Source organism: Oncorhynchus gorbuscha, unplaced genomic scaffold (genome assembly GCF_021184085.1).
Source record: "Oncorhynchus gorbuscha isolate QuinsamMale2020 ecotype Even-year unplaced genomic scaffold, OgorEven_v1.0 Un_scaffold_640, whole genome shotgun sequence".
NCBI classification, from domain to species: domain Eukaryota; kingdom Metazoa; phylum Chordata; class Actinopteri; order Salmoniformes; family Salmonidae; genus Oncorhynchus; species Oncorhynchus gorbuscha.
In genome coordinates, this window is record NW_025745749.1 from 102,501 (window position 1) to 118,317 (window position 15,817).

The following is a 15,817-nucleotide window of genomic DNA, read 5'->3' on the forward strand; positions in this document are numbered from 1 at the left end:
TCAAGAGACCCCCTTCAAAAGCTAGCAGATAACATGACTCAATAAAGGAGAGGGAGTCTTACTTTACTGTTCACTCTGTCTGGGAAAAAGACTTCAACAGAGGCAGAACAGGCCTCATTAGTTAAACAACAAAGCAGAGGCTAGTGAACATTATTGACTTGGTTTAATAACCAAAGCTGCTCCTTGTCTTTTCCTCTGGGGGAAGCCATATGGCTTGTTGGATTAGAGTCGCCACACCGCTTTACCAACTGATTGGTTGGTTGTTGTACCTAACTGACCGCTCACTCTCTCCCAGTTGATCTGCCGATTTTAGAGGCTTAATTTGAAATTTGTTATCTGGCTTCTCCATATAACCACAGTTTTGTCGGTACAACACGGAGCTACTCACTCCCCATGCATCCTATCGGCACACGCGTGCGTCAGTCAGGAATGGTACACATGACATCAACAGCCAGGAAAATGTCTACCTGAATATTTTTGTACAAATCTTAATAACGTAAGTCACAATTTCCTGTCTGTCTGTGAATTGAGGAACCACAGGAATATTTTTTTTCTCTCACAATTAAATTAAATTAAATTCAAATGGCTTTATTGGCATGGGAAACGTGTTAACATTGCCAAAGCAAGTGAAGTAGATAATATACAAAAGTGAAATAAACAATATAAAATGAACAGTAAACATTACACTCACAAAAGTTCCAAAGGAATAGGCATAATTCTGCATGCCGAGTCTCAATTTGGTGTTGGTCCCATTTTGTAAATCTTGGTTGGTGAGCGGACCCCAGACCTCACAACAATAAAGGGTAAAGGGTTCTATATCTGATTCAAGTATTTTTAGCCAGATCCTAATTGTTATGTCAAATTTGATGTTCCTTTTGATGGCATAGAAGGCCCTTCTTGCCTTGTCTCTCAGATCGTTCACAGCTTTGTGGAAGTTACCTGTGGCGCTGATGTTTAGGTCGAGGTATGTATAGTTCTTGTGTACTCTAGGGCAACGGTGTCTAGATGGAATTTGTATTTGTGGTCCTGGCGACTGGACCTTTTTTGGAACACCATTATATTTTGTCTTACTGAGATTTACTGTCATGGCCCAGGTCTGAGAATCTGTGCAGAAGATCTAGGTGCTTCTGTAGGCCCTCCTTGGTTGGGCCCTCCTTGGCACCAGAACATCAGCAAACAGCAGACATTTGACTTCAGATTCTAGAAGGGTTAGGCCGGGTGCTGCTGATTGTTCTAGTGCCCGCGCCAATTCATTGATATATATGTTGAAGAGGGTGAGGCTCAAACTGCATCCCTGTCTCACCCCACGGCCCTGTGGGAAGAAATGTGTGTTTTAAAAAAATCAACAAACGATGAGAAGACTTTGCCTTTCTTTTGGTTTGTTTCTTTGTCAATTATGGTCTGCTGGGTGAATACGTGATCTGTTGTACACTAATTTGGTAAAAACACAATTTGACATTTGTTCAGTACATTGTACATTCAGTACACTGAGGAAATGTACAAGTCTGCTGTTAATGATAATGCAGAGGATTTTCCCAAGGTTGCTTATGACGCATATCCCACAGTAGTTATTGTGGTCAAATTTCTCTCCACTGTTGTGGATTGGGGTGATCAGCCCTCGGTTACAGAAGATGAGGATGATGTAATGGTGATCAGCCCTCGGTTCCAGAAGATGAGGATGATGTAATGGTGATCAGCCCTCAGTTCCAGAAGAAGAGGATGATGTAATGGTGATCAGCCCTCGGTTCCAGAAGAAGAGGATGATGTAATGGTGATCAGCCCTCAGTTCCAGAAGAAGAGGATGATGTAATGGTGATCAGCCCTCGGTTCCAGAAGGTTCCAGAAGATGAGGATGATGTAATGGTGATCAGCCCTCAGTTCCAGAAGAAGAGGATGATGTAATGGTGATCAGCCCTCAGTTCCAGAAGAAGAGGATGATGTAATGGTGATCAGCCCTTGGTTCCAGAAGGTTCCAGAAGATGAGGATGATGTAATGGTGATCAGCCCTCGGTTCCAGAAGATGAGGATGATGTAATGGTGATCAGCCCTCAGTTCCAGAAGAAGAGGATGATGTAATGGTGATCAGCCCTCAGTTCCAGAAGAAGAGGATGATGTAATGGTGATCAGCCCTCGGTTCCAGAAGATGAGGATGATGTAATGGTGATCAGCCCTCGGTTCCAGAAGGTTCCAGAAGATAAGGATGATGTAATGGTGATCAGCCCTCAGTTCCAGAAGGTTCCAGAAGAAGAGGATGATGTAATGGTGATCAGCCCTCGGTTCCAGAAGATGAGGATGATGTAATGGTGATCAGCCCTCGGTTCCAGAAGGTTCCAGAAGATGAGGATGATGTAATGGTGATCAGCCCTCGGTTCCAGAAGAAGAGGATGATGTAATGGTGATCAGCCCTCGGTTCCAGAAGATGAGGATGATGTAATGGTGATCAGCCCTCGGTTCCAGAAGATGAGGATGATGTAATGGTGATCAGCCCTTGGTTCCAGAAGGTTCCAGAAGATGAGGATGATGTAATGGTGATCAGCCCTCGGTTCCAGAAGGTTCCAGATGAGCTGAGGATGATGTAATGGTGATCAGCCCTCGGTTCCAGATGAGCTGAGGATGATGTAATGGTGATCAGCCCTCGGTTCCAGAAGATGAGGATGATGTAACCCGCCACCTCGGTTTCCAGAAGGTTCCAGATGAGCTGAGGATGATGTAATGGTGATCAGCCCTCGGTTCCAGAAGATGAGGATGATGTAACCCGCCACCTCGGTTTCCAGAAGGTTCCAGATGAGCTGAGGATGATGTAATGGCGCTGGCGGGGACGGTGCTATTTATTATTATTTTTTGCATTGTTTGTAACTTATTTTGTACATAATGTTGATGCTACTTCTGGAATCAGAACAGCGATTACTCACCTCGAATTGGACGAAGAATTTTTCTTTATCAAGTCGGACGAGAAGGATTTACTCCAGACACCCGAGAAGGCCCTCATCCCCGTCATTCGCAGGAGAAAGAGACGCAGGTATCGCGGAAGGATGTTGAGGTGCCTTGTGAGGATATAATAATAATAATAATAATATATGCCATTTAGCAGACGCTTTTATCCAAAGCGACTTACAGTCATGTGTGCATACATTCTATGTATGGGTGGTCGCGGGGATCGAACCCACTACCCTGGCGTTACAAGCGCCATGCTCTACCAAATGAGCTACACAGGACCAAGCAGCCATCGGTACAATTGGCTAACGTACAATCGTTGGATAATAAAGTGGACGAACTACAAGCACATTTATCCTACCAACGGGACATTAAAAACTGTATTATCTTATGAGTCGTGGCTGAACGACGACATGAATAACATACAGATGGCTGGATAGAACAGCAGCCTCTGGTAAGACTAGGGGTGGCGGTCTATGTATATTTGTAAACAACAGCTGAGGCACGATATCTAAGCAAGTCTCGAGTTTTTGCTCGCCTGAAGTAGAGTATCTCATGATAAACTGTAGACCACTAAATCCATTTATCTAAATTCTACCAGCATTTTAAATGTGCAACCAGAAGGAAACAAAATTCTAGACCACCTTTACTACACAGAGATGCGTACAAAGCTCTCAACCACCTTTACTCCACACAGAGACGTGTACAAAGCTCTCAACCACCAACTACTCCACACAGAGACGCGTACAAAGCTCTCAACCACCAACTACTCCACACAGAGACGCGTACACAGCTCTCAACCACCAACTACTCCACACAGAGACGCGTACAAAGCTCTCAACCACCAACTACTCCACACAGAGACGCGTACAAAGCTCTCAACCACCAACTACTCCACACACAGAGACACGTACAAAGCTCTCAACCACCTTTACTCCACACAGATACGCGTACAAAGCTCTCAACCACCAACTACTCTACACAGAGACGCGTACAAAGCTCTCAACCACCTTTACTCCACACAGAGACGCGTACAAAGCTCTCAACCACCAACTACTCCACACACAGAGACGCGTACAAAGCTCTCAACCACCTTTACTCCACACAGAGACGCGTACAAAGCTCTCAACCACCAACTACTCCACACAGAGACGTGTACAAAGCTCTCAACCACCAACTACTCCACACAGAGACACGTACAAAGCTCTCAACCACCAACTACTCCACACAGAGACGCGTACAAAGCTCTCAACCACCAACTACTCCACACACAGAGACGCGTACAAAGCTCTCAACCACCAACTACTCCACACACAGAGACGCTTACAAAGCTCTCCCTCTCCCTCCATTTGTCAAGTCTGACCATTATTCTATCCTCAAGTAAAAACTAAAGCAGGAAGTAACATTGACTCGTCAATAAGAATAAAGTGGTCAGATCAAGCAGATGCTAAACTACAGGATTGTTTTACTAGCACAGACTGGAATATGTTCCTGGAATCTTCTGATGGCATTGAGTAGTACACCACATCAGTCACTGGCTTCATCAATAAGTGCATCGATGACGTCGTCCCCACATTGACTGTACGTACATACTCCAACCAGAAGCCATGGATTACAGGCAACAGCCACACTGAGCTAAAGGGTAGAGCTGCCACTTTCAAGGAACGGACTCTAACCACGAAGCTTATAAGAAATCCCGCTATGCCCTTCGACGCACCATCAAACAGGCAAAGTGTCAATACAGGACTAAGATTGAATCATTCTACACCGGCTCCAATGCTCGTTGAATGTGGCAGGGCTTGCAGACTATTACAGACTACAAAGGGAAGCACAGCCGCGAGCTTCCCAGTCACACAAATCAAATCAAATCAAATTTATTTATATAGCCCTTCGTACATCAGCTGATATCTCAAAGTGCTGTACAGAAACCCAGCCTAAAACCCCAAACAGCAAACAATGCAGGTGTAAAAGCACGGTGGCTAGGAAAAACTCCCTAGAAAGGCTAAAACCTAGGAAGAAACCTAGAGAGGAACCGGGCTATGTGGGGTGGCCAGTCCTCTTCTGGCTGTGCCGGGTAGAGATTATAACAGAACATGACCAAGATGTTCAAATGTTCATAAATGACCAGCATGGTCAAATAATAATAAGGCAGAACAGTTGAAACTGGAGCAGCAGCACAGTCAGGTGGACTGGGGACAGCAAGGAGCCATCATGTCAGGTAGTCCTGGGGCACGGTCCTAGGGCTCAGGTCCTCCGAGAGAGAGAAAGAAAGAGAGAATTAGAGAGAGCATATGTGGGGTGGCCAGTCCTCTTCTGGCTGTGCCGGGTGGAGATTATAACAGAACGTGGCCAAGATGTTCAAATGTTCATAAATGACCAGCATGGTTGAATAATAGTAAGGCAGAACAGTTGAAACTGGAGCAGGAGCATGGCCAGGTGGACTGGGGACAGCAAGGAGTCCTCATGTCAGGTAGTCCTGGGACATGGTCCTAGGGCCCAGGCCAGTTGAAACTGGAGCAGCAGCATGGCCAGGTGGACTGGGGACAGCAAGGAGTCATCATGTCAGGTAGTCCTGGGGCATGGTTCTAGGGCTCAGGTCCTCCGAGAGAGAGAAAGAAAGAGAGAAGGAGAGAATTAGAGAACGCACACTTAGATTTACACAGGACACCGAATAGGACAGGAGAAGTACTCCAGATAAACAAACTGACCCTAGCCCCCCGACACATAAACTACTGCAGCATAAATACTGGAGGCTGAGACAGGAGGGGTCAGGAGACCAGACGAGCTAAATTACTTATATGCTCGCTTCAAGTCAAGTAACACTGAGGCATGCATGAGAGCATCAGCTGTTCTGGATGACTGGGTGATCATACTCTCTGTAGCCGATGTGAGTAAGACCTTTAAACAGTTCAACATTCACAAGGTGGCAGGGCCAGACGGATCCAAGCATGCACTGACTAACTGGCATGTGTCTTCACTGACATTTCAACCTCTCCCTGTCTGAGTCAGTAATACCAACATGTTTCAAGTTGACCACCATAGTCCCTGTACCCAAGAACACTAAGATAACCTGGTTAAATGACCACCATAGTCCCTGTACCCAAGAACACTAAGGTAACCTGCCTAAATGACTACAGACATGTAGCACTCATGTCTGTAGCCATGAAGCGCTTTGAAAGGCTGGTCATGGCTCACATCAACACCATTATCCCAGAAACCCTAGACCCACTCCAATTTGCATTCCGCCCCAACAGGTCCACAAATTGTGGAATCTCTATTGAACTCCACATTTCCCTTTCACATCTGGACAAAAGGAACACTTATGTGAGGATGTTATTCATTGACACTACAGCTCAGCGTTCAACACCATAGTGCCCTCAAAGCTCATCACTAAGCTAAGGACCCTGGGACTAAACACCTCCCTCTGCAACTGGATCCTGGACATCCTGATTGGCCGCCCCCAGGTGGAAAGGGATAACAACACATCTGTCACGCTGATACTCAACACAGGGGTCCCTCAGGGGTCCATGCTCAGTCCCTTCCTGTACTCCCTATTCACTCATGACTGCATGGCCAGGCACGACTCCAACACCATCATTAAGTTTGCCGTTGACTCAACAGTAGTTGCCCTGATCACCGACAACGACGAGACCACCTATAGGGAGGATGTCAGAGACCTGGCCATGTGGTGCCAGGACAACAACCTCTCCCTCAATGTGATCAAGACAAAGGAGATGATTGTGGACTACAGGAAAAGGAGGACCAAGCCCCCCCCATTCTCATCGACAGGGTTGTAGTGGAGCAGATTGAGGCTTCAAGTTCCTCGGCGTCTACATCACCGACAAACTATCATGGTCCAAGCACACCAAGACAGTCATGAATCAAATCAAATCAAATCAAATTTATTTATATAGCCCTTCGTACATCAGCTGATATCTCAAAGTGCTGTACAGAAACCCAGCCTAAAACCCCAAACAGCAAACAATGCAGGTGTAAAAGCACGGTGGCTAGGAAAAACTCCCTAGAAAGGCCAAAACCTAGGAAGAAACCTAGAGAGGAACCGGGCTATGTGGGGTGGCCAGTCCTCTTCTGGCTGTGCCGGGTAGAGATTATAACAGGACATGACCAAGATGTTCAAATGTTCATAAATGACCAGCATGGTCAAATAATAATAAGGCAGAACAGTTGAAACTGGAGCAGCAGCACAGTCAGGTGGACTGGGGACAGCAAGGAGCCATCATGTCAGGTAGTCCTGGGGCACGGTCCTAGGGCTCAGGTCAGTTGAAACTGGAGCAGGAGCATGGCCAGGTGGACTGGGGACAGCAAGGAGTCCTCATGTCAGGTAGTCCTGGGACATGGTCCTAGGGCCCAGGCCAGTTGAAACTGGAGCAGCAGCATGGCCAGGTGGACTGGGGACAGCAAGGAGTCATCATGTCAGGTAGTCCTGGGGCATGGTCCTAGGGCTCAGGTCCTCCGAGAGAGAGAAAGAAAGAGAGAAGGAGAGAATTAGAGAACGCACACTTAGATTCACACAGGACACCGAATAGGACAGAAGTACTCCAGATAAACAAACTGACCCTAGCCCCCCGACACATAAACTACTCAAATCAAATCAAATCAAATCAAATTTTATTTGTCACATACACATGGTTAGCAGATGTTAATGCGAGTGTAGCGAAATGCTTGTGCTTCTAGTTCCGACAATGCAGTGATAACCAACAAGTAATCTAACTAACAATTCCAAAACTACTGTCTTATACACAGTGTAAGGGGATAAGGAACATGTACATAAGGATATATGAATGAGTGATGGTACAGAGCAGCATACAGTAGATGGTATCGAGTACAGTATATACATATGAGATGAGTGTGTAGACAAAGTACTGCAGCATAAATACTGGAGGCTGAGACAGGAGGGGTCAGGAGACACTGTGGCCCCATCCGAGGACACCCCCGGACAGGGCCAAACAGGAAGGATATAACCCCACCCACTTTGCCAAAGCACAGCCCCCACACCGCTAGAGGGAAATCTTCAACCACCAACTTACCATCCTGAGACAAGGCCGAGTATAGCCCACAAAGATCTCCGACACGGTACAACCCAAGGGGGGAACCCAGACAGGCCGACCACAACAGTGAATCAACCCACCCAGGTGACGCACCCCCCAGGGACGGCACGAGAGAGCCCCAGCAAGCCAGTGACTCAGCCCCGTAACAGGGTTAGAGGCAGAGAATCCCAGTGGAAAGAGGGGAACCGGCCAGGCAGAGACAGCAAGGGCGGTTCGTTGCTCCAGAGCCTTTCCGTTCACCTTCCCACTCCTGGGCCAGACTACACTCAATCATATGACCCACTGAAGAGATGAGTCTTCAGTAAAGACTTAAAGGTTGAGACCGAGTTTGCGTCTCTGACATGGGTAGGCAGACCGTTCCATAAAAATGGAGCTCTATAGGAGAAAGCCCTGCCTCCAGCTGTTTGCTTAGAAATGAAGATGCCAGGACAAAACCTATTCCCCCTCAGGAGTCTGAATAGATTTAGCATGGGTCCTCAGATCCTCAAAAAGTATTACAGCTGCACCATCGAGACTGGTTGCATCACTGCCTGGTATGGCAACTGCTCCGCCCCCTCGACTGCAAGGCGCTACAGAGGGTAGTGCGAACGGCCCAGTACATCACTGTGGCCAAGCTTCCTGCCATCCAGGACCTCTATACCAGGGGGTGTCAGAGGAAGGCCCTAAAAATTGTCAAGACTTCAGCTACCCTAGTCATAGACTGTTCTCTCTGCTACCACACGGCAAGCGGTACCAGAGCTCCAAGTCTAGGTCCAAGAGGTGTCTAAACAGCTTCTAATCCCCAAGCCATAAGACTCCTGAACATCTAGTCAAATGGCTACCCAGACTATTTGCATCCCCCCTTACGCTGCTGCTACTCTCTGTTGTTGTCGATGCATAGTCACTTTAGTAACTCTAACTACACGGACATATTACCTCAATTACCTCAACTAACCGGTGCTCCCTGCACATTGACTCTGTACCGGTACCCCCTGTATATAGTCTCCACATTGACTCTGTACCGTAATACCCTGTATATAGCCTCCACATTGACTCTGTATCGTAACACCCTGTATATAGCCTCCACATTGACTCTGTATCGTAACACCCTGTATATAGCCTCCACATTGACTCTGTACCGTAACACCCTGTATATAGCCTCCACATTGACTCTGTACCGTAACACCCTGTATATAGCCTCCACATTGACTCTGTACCGTAACACCCTGTATATAGCCTCCACATTGACTCTGTATCGTAACACCCTGTATATAGCCTCCACATTGACTCTGTACCGGTACCCCCTGTATATAGTCTCACTATTGTTATTTTACTGCTGCTTTTTAATTATTTGTTACTTTTATTTCCTATTCTTATAGGTCTTTTTCTCAAAATGTAATTGTTGGTTAAGGGCTGTAAGTAAGCATTTCACTGTAAGGTCATGTGACAAATACAATTTGATTTTGATTTGAAAATATTATTTGTTAAAGAGTTAAAAGTTTGAAGAGTTTAAGTAGAGCCAACTGCAATTTGTGGTATGTATATTTTATCATTTCATTTAGGATACCATCAATACCAGAGGCCTTTTAGCCTTTTAGATTGGAGGATTTTGTCTAGTAGTTCATTCAATGTAATTTGGGAATTCAGTAGGTTCTGGTAGTCTTTAATAGTTGATTCTCTCTCTCACTCTCTCTCGCTCTCTCTCTTTTGCTCTCTCTCTCTCGCTCTCTCTTGCTCTCTTTCTCTCTCTCGCTCTCTCTCTCTCTCTCTCTTGCTCTCTTTCTCTCTCTCGCTCTCTCTCTCTCTCGCTCTCTCTCTCTCTCTCTTGCTCTCTCACTCTCACTCTCTCGCCCTCTCTCTCTCACTCTCTCGCCCTCTCACTCTTTCTCTCTTGCTCTTTCTCTCGCTCTCTCTTTCTCTCTCTCTTGCTCTCTTTTTCTCTCTCTCTCGCTCTCTCTTTCTCTCTATCTTGCTCTCTTTTTCTCTCTCTCTCACTCTCTTTCTCTCTCTCGCTCTCTCTTGCTCTCTCACTCTCACTCGCTCTCCCTCTCTCTCTCTCTCGCTCTCTCTTTCTCTCGATCTTGCTCTCTTTTTCTCTCTCTCTCGCTCTCTCGCTCTCTCTTTCTCTCTATCTTGCTCTCTTTTTCTCTCTCTCGCTCTCTCTTTCTCTTTCTCTCTCTCGCTCTCTCTTGCTCTCTCGACTCTTCTCTCGCCTCTCTTTTCTCTCACTCTCTCTCTCTCCTCTCTCTCTTTCTCTCTTGCTCTTTCTCTCGCTCTCTCTTTCTCTCTCTCTTGCTCTCTTTTTCTCTCTCTCTCGCTCTCTCTTGCTCTCTCACTCTCTCGCCCTCTCGCTCTCTCTCTCTCTCGCTCTCTCTCTCTCTCTTGCTCTCTTTTTCTCTCTCTCTCGCTCTCTCTTTCTCTCTATCTTGCTCTCTTTTTCTCTCTCTCTCTCACTCTCTTTGCTCTCTCTTCTCGCCTCTCTCTCACTCTCTCACTATCTCGCCCTCTCTCTCTCTCTCTCGCTCTCTCTTTCTCTCGATCTTGCTCTCTTTTTCTCTCTCTCTCGCTCTCTCGCTCTCTCTTTCTCTCTATCTTGCTCTCTTTTTCTCTCTCTCGCTCTCTCTTTCTCTCTCTCGCTCTCTCTTGCTCTCTCACTCTCTCGCCCTCTCACTCTCTCGCCCTCTCACTCTTTCTCTCTTGCTCTTTCTCTCTCTAATTAATTCTCTAGTTGCTCCTCTGATTTATCATTTATATTGCTCTCTTTTTCTCTCTCAGGTTTTCGATCTCTCTCTTGCTCTCTCACTTCCTCGCCCTCTCACTCTCTCACTATCTTGCCCTCTCTCACTGTGTGTGATGACTAAAAAGTCTGTGTCCTTGTACTTTACGGCATTAACTAAAGGGTCTTTGTTATTGTCTCTAGGTACTTCAGAGCAGGAGCCCCTCCCGTCATCAACCCCCTCCACACGCGATTCCCACAGGATACCATCGTCCCAGGGTCCTTTGCAGTCACTCTCACCTGGACTCTACCAAACCGCACCACAGGGGTGTTCAATGTGACCTCACCCCTCCCCGGGGACTGGTTCCTGGCTGCACACCTGCCCAAGGATGAGGGAAAGATCTCTGTCAAGGTGAGTCTGGTGAATGGACATGCTGAGTCTTTCTGGATCTTGCTCTTTCTCTCTGGCTAATTTTTCTCTAGTTGTTAACTCTGATTTATCATTTATATAATGAGGAAAGTGAAGCCCATAATTTCAACAGCTTGCAGGTTTTAGATCACACTAAATGATGGTCTGATCCAATAAGGGTCAGAGGGTGGTATTTGCTGTCACACTGTGTGTGATGACTAAAAAGTCTGTGATGCCCGCTTTACGGCATTGCCAAAGGGTCTTTGATATTGTCTCAGGTACTCAGAGCAAGGCAGAGCCGATGGGGCGTACTGACAGTTAGCACAGTGATAACCCAACGTCCCAGGAGTCCTTTCCCCCTGCTGTCAGGGCAGTCTGGTCCTGGACTCTGTCAAACCGCACCTGTCAGGGGTGTTCTGTGGTCTTCACCTCTCCCTGGGGACTGGTTCCTGGCTGCACACCTGCCCAAGGATGAGGGAAAGATCTCTGTCAAGGTGAGTCTGGTGAATGGACATGCTGAGTCTTTCTGGATGATGGTCGGGCTGGTTTTCTCTGGCTGGAGAGTTTTTTCCCCACTATGTTAACATAGTGTTTTACCCTGTCAGGGATAAGTCTTCACCCCTGTCCTTGTGGTCTTCTCTTGCTGAAATGGAGTCTGTGGTTTTACCCCTGTTGCACAGTCTATGGTTGATACCCTGCTGTCAATAGTCAGGGTCAGAGGGTGGTCTTCTAGCTGCTGTCAGGGCAGAGATGGACTGGATCTCCATCGGGCTGAGATGCCCGCTTGCCATCCCTGATCAGATCACCAGCTAAAGCAAGGCAGAGCCGTCTTCTGGGGCCCTGCTGTCAGGGCAGTTAGCACAGTGCTAACCCAACGCTCCCACGGAGTCTGCGGTCTTCTGCCTCTGCTGTCAGGGCAGTCTGTGGTCTTCTACCCCTGCTGTCAGGGCAGTCTGTGGTCTTCTACCCTGTCAGGGCAGTCTGTGGTCTTCTACCCCTGCTGTCAGGGCAGTCTGTGGTCTTCTATCTCTGCTGTCAGGGCAGTCTGTGGTCTTCTATCTCTGCTGTCAGGGCAGTCTGTGGTCTTCTATCTCTGCTGTCAGGGCAGTCTGTGGTCTTCTATCTCTGCTGTCAGGGCAGTCTGTGGTCTTCTATCTCTGCTGTCAGGGCAGTCTGTGGTCTTCTACCCCTGCTGTCAGGGCAGTCTGTGGTCTTCTGCCTCTGCTGTCAGGGCAGTCTGTGGTCTTCTACCCTGTCAGGGCAGTCTGTGGTCTTCTACCCTGTCAGGGCAGTCTGTGGTCCTCTGCCTCTGCTGTCAGGGCAGTCTGTGTTATTCTACCCTGTCAGGGCAGTCTGTGGTCTTCTACCCTGTCAGGGCAGTCTGTGGTCTTCTATCTCTGCTGTCAGGGCAGTCTGTGTTCTTCTATCTCTGCTGTCAGGGCAGTCTGTGGTCTTCTACCCCTGCTGTCAGGGCAGTCTGTGGTCTTCTACCCTGTCAGGGCAGTCTGTGGTCTTCTACCCCTGCTGTCAGGGCAGTCTGTGGTCTTCTACCCTGTCAGGGCAGTCTGTGTTCTTCTATCTCTGCTGTCAGGGCAGTCTGTGGTCTTCTATCTCTGCTGTCAGGGCAGTCTGTGGTCTTCTACCCCTGCTGTCAGGGCAGTCTGTGGTCTTCTATCTCTGCTGTCAGGGCAGTCTGTGATCTTCTACCCTGTCAGGGCAGTCTGTGGTCTTCTACCCCTGCTGCAGGGCAGTCTGTGGTCTTCTATCTCTGCTGTCAGGGCAGTCTGTGGTCTTCTATCTCTGCTGTCAGGGCAGTCTGTGGTCTTCTATCTCTGCTGTCAGGGCAGTCTGTGGTCTTCTACCCTGTCAGGGCAGTCTGTGGTCTTCTATCTCTGCTGTCAGGGCAGTCTGTGGTCTTCTACCGCACGTGTGTGTGTGTGTAATTAAAGCATGTTGTAGTCTAAACTTGGAAATGTTCTGCTTCAGCCTGGCTTTTCTGTGAGCAGACAGACACTGTAATGGAGATGTAGCATCCTGATGGCTGAGCCAAGATGGTCCTCTGACTAATGCTGCAGAGTCCCTGATGGCTGAGCCAAGATGGCCCACTGACTAATGCTGCAGAGTCCCCACTGTTCTGTAATAAGATGGCCCTCTGACTAATGCTGCAGAGTCCCCACTGTTCTGTAATAAAATGGCCCTCTGACTAATGCTGCAGAGTCCCCACTGTTCTGTAATAAGATGGCCCTCTGACTAATGCTGCAGAGCCTTCAATCAGCAGAGCTGTGTTTGTGATATTTTAGGTACACCTTTCTCAGGCAGAGATGTTGCACTGCATGTGAGCAAGTCTCAATATTGAAATGTCACTGTAGAACAAAGAGGCTGTAGGAGAGGAGAGAAATGAGAGCAAGAGAGAAATGTGTTGTTGTTCCGTCGACATGTGGTTTTATGGTTGATTACCCAGCACTGCGCTCGGCTGCAGGGTTTATCTACTAATTACATCTTCATTATTTTATTAGCACATGTCAGGTGGAGCTTCTGAGGGCATACAGGAGAGATCAACACACATTCTGTTAACAGCAGATTAAACAGGGAACATTCATTGTTGTCTTTATGCGGTTTGACAGATGTTAACAGCACAGAAAATCCATCTTGTACAAAGAATAACAATGTACAATATAGAACCACCTTTACATTTAGCTGGTTGGTAGAGGATAAAACCACCTTTACATTTAGCTGGTTGGTAGAGGATAAAACCACCTTTACATTTAGCTGGTTGGTAGAGGATAAAACCACCTTTACATTTAGCTGGTTGGTAGAGGATAAAACCACCTTTACATTTAGCTGGTTGGTAGAGGATAAAACCACCTTTACATTTAGCTGGTTGGTAGAGGATAAAACCACCTTTACATTTAGCTGGTTGGTAGAGGATAAAACCACCTTTACATTTAGCTGGTTGGTTGGTTGGTTGGTACAATATAGAACCACCTTTACATTTAGCTGGTTGGTTGGTTGGTTGGTACAATATAGAACCACCTTTACATTTAGCTGGTTGGCTGGTTGGTTGGTACAATATAGAACCACCTTTACATTTAGCTGGTTGGTAGAGGATAAAACCACCTTTACATTTAGCTGGTTGGTAGAGGATAAAACCACCTTTACATTTAGCTGGTTGGTAGAGGATAAAACCACCTTTACATTTAGCTGGTTGGTAGAGGATAAAACCACCTTTACATTTAGCTGGTTGGTAGAGGATAAAACCACCTTTACATTTAGCTGGTTGGTTGGTTGGTACAATATAGAACCACCTTTACATTTAGCTGGTTGGTTGGTTGGTTGGTACAATATAGAACCACCTTTACATTTAGCTGGTTGGTAGAGGATAAAACCACCTTTACATTTAGCTGGTTGGTAGAGGATAAAACCACCTTTACATTTAGCTGGTTGGTAGAGGATAAAACCACCTTTACATTTAGCTGGTTGGTAGAGGATAAAACCACCTTTACATTTAGCTGGTTGGTAGAGGATAAAACCACCTTTACATTTAGCTGGTTGGTAGAGGATAAAACCACCTTTACATTTAGCTGGTTGGTAGAGGATAAAACCACCTTTACATTTAGCTGGTTGGTTGGTTGGTTGGTACAATATAGAACCACCTTTACATTTAGCTGGTTGGTAGAGGATAAAACCACCTTTACATTTAGCTGGTTGGTTGGTTGGTTGGTACAATATAGAACCACCTTTACATTTAGCTGGTTGGTAGAGGATAGAACCACCTTTACATTTAGCTGGTTGGTTGGTTGGTACAATATAGAACCACCTTTACATTTAGCTGGTTGGTAGAGGATAGAACCACCTTTACATTTAGCTGGTTGGTAGAGGATAAAACCACCTTTACATTTAGCTGGTTGGTTGGTACAATATAGAACCACCTTTACATTTAGCTGGTTGGTAGAGGATAAAACCACCTTTACATTTAGCTGGTTGGTAGAGGATAAAACCACCTTTACATTTAGCTGGTTGGTTGGTTGGTACAATATAGAACCACCTTTACATTTAGCTGGTTGGTTGGTAGAGGATAAAACCACCGTTACATTTAGCTGGCTGGTTGGTTGGTAGAGGATAAAACCACCTTTACATTTAGTTGGTTGGTTGGTTGGTAGAGGATAAAACCACCTTTACATTTATCTGGTTGGTTGGTAGAGGATAAAACCACCTTTACATTTAGCTGGTTGGTTGGTAGAGGATAAAACCACCTTTACATTTATCTGGTTGGTAGAGGATAAAACCACCTTTACATTTATCTGGTTGGTTGGTTGGTAGAGGATAAAACCACCTTTACATTTAGCTGGTTGGTTGGTTGAGGATAAAATCACCTTTACATTTAGCTGGTTGGTTGGTAGAGGATAAAACCACCTTTACATTTAGCTGGTTGGTTGGTTGAGGATAAAACCACCTTTACATTTATCTGGTTGGTTGGTTGGTAGAGGATAAAACCACCTTTACATTTATCTGGGTGGTTGGTTGGTAGAGGATAAAACCACCTTTACATTTAGCTGGTTGGTTGGTTGAGGATAAAACCACCTTTACATTTATCTGGGTGGTTGGTTGGTAGAGGATAAAACCACCTTTACATTTATCTGGGTGGTTGGTTGGTAGAGGATAAAACCACCTTTACATTTATCTGGGTGGTTGGTTGGTAGAGGATAAAAC

General features: G+C 46.4%; 1 protein-coding gene across 2 annotated transcripts in view; it reads left to right on the top strand.

The window, feature by feature from the left end:
* The window catches only part of tmem8b (transmembrane protein 8B), a 197,274-nt gene that overhangs the window by 50,386 nt on the left and 131,071 nt on the right, over positions 1-15,817 (top strand). Inside the window, exon 2 of one of the 2 annotated variants that reach the window (XM_046335000.1) lies at positions 10,903-11,110. The gene's annotated coding sequence lies outside the window, so the exon portion shown is untranslated. Of the gene's footprint in view, positions 1-10,902; positions 11,111-11,555; positions 11,602-15,817 lie in introns of those variants that run through there. The other variant, XM_046335001.1, reaches the window with a different exon arrangement.